General features: G+C 45.3%; 1 non-coding gene across 1 annotated transcript; it reads left to right on the top strand.

Annotated features, from left to right (window-relative positions):
- Positions 1–395: 395 nt before the first annotated feature.
- Trnai-aau (transfer RNA isoleucine (anticodon AAU)) lies at positions 396–474 on the top strand. The gene has a single exon. It is a non-coding gene; the product is annotated as a tRNA-Ile (tRNA).
- The last annotated feature ends 870 nt before the right edge of the window (positions 475–1,344 follow it).

The raw sequence follows: 1,344 nt of genomic DNA, 5'->3' as shown, positions 1-1,344 counted from the left end.
TGCTTGAGAGGCGTTATTGTTGGGTCCTCGGTTTTTCTCGTTTTCGACATTAGTTTTTCTTATTTTTCAGTTCGAATATCTATAGCATTTAAATACTAAATCAATTCTGTATATCCTTATTAACACCTATATAATTGTGGTATACTTTATATGAATGTATGGTGTCTGTTTTTTCGGATACGTCCGAAAGGACAAACACCACGCATTCATATAATTGATTCGACTAGATGGGCAACATTCATCAATGCAGATGCGCAAGTAAGTCCGACCTCCAGTGGGAATGTCAGAGTAGCAATCAAGGAGGAAATGGTCAGGGGCTGTGGATAGGTGGCACTCGTTGGAAGTGCTGGTCGACCGTGAGGCGTGCGGAGATAGTCCGAGCAGTTGAGGTAAACGCTGTATGCCGTATGGCACAGTGGTTAATGCACCTGCCTAATAAGCAGGAGATCCTGGGTTCCAGTCCCAGTGCCGGCTGGTCCCGGCGGAGGTTAGAATCCTCTCTCGGTCATGGGTGTGTGTGTTTGTCCTTAGGATAATTTAGGTTAAGCAGTGTGTGAGCTTAGGGACTGATGACCTTAGCAGTTAAGTCCCATAAGATTTCACACAGAAAAATCCCAGTGCAGGCCACAGGTCCCGAAGCAGCTTGTAACACTCCGGTTTAATCTACTTACTTATCCCGCTCGATCGGGATCTGATAGCAGCCCAAATAGATAATAACTAATGTGACCGTGTACCTAATGGGGCTGGCAATCGGATTGGACTGCTACGGAGATGTTACATTCCATTTTTGTCCTTCTCGAATGCTGTAATAATAAAATGTCTGGTGGCAAGAAGAACAACAACACAGGTTCATTAATCAATGACCTATATTCATCACAAAAACACCAAAGTAAGGAGACAGCCACTGCCTTCGTCGTACAGAATTAATAACGACTAATCTCAGCACAGGCCCTTTCGTTAATCATTATCGTCACACGCAATTTCAATCATTGTAATCCACCACTACAATCCAACACTGCAATCCAAATAATGCCGGCCCGGTGGACGCGTAATTACAAATATCAGCACAAAAAATCACTGAATCACACTAGTAACTATACTTTTTCACTTTCTCGTATATTTCTAACACAAAGGGGTTAAACCACGGCGATGGCCACTCCCTTTGTCGGTACAGTCTTGCATTCCAGCAACAGACCTCCACCCGGCTCGGCCTGCAGCGCGTACCACACCACACAACTGTCTCAACACTCGCTCTCGCTCTCGCCACCCGACGCACACTATCGACTGTTTGTCCTGTCAACCTGTGCTGTCGCAAACTTATAGTAAGGGCCTACGGACCCCTTA

Source organism: Schistocerca serialis, chromosome 1 (genome assembly GCF_023864345.2).
Source record: "Schistocerca serialis cubense isolate TAMUIC-IGC-003099 chromosome 1, iqSchSeri2.2, whole genome shotgun sequence".
NCBI classification, from domain to species: domain Eukaryota; kingdom Metazoa; phylum Arthropoda; class Insecta; order Orthoptera; family Acrididae; genus Schistocerca; species Schistocerca serialis.
Note: the sequence above shows the minus strand (reverse complement) of the source record. Positions and strands in the feature narration are given on the sequence as shown.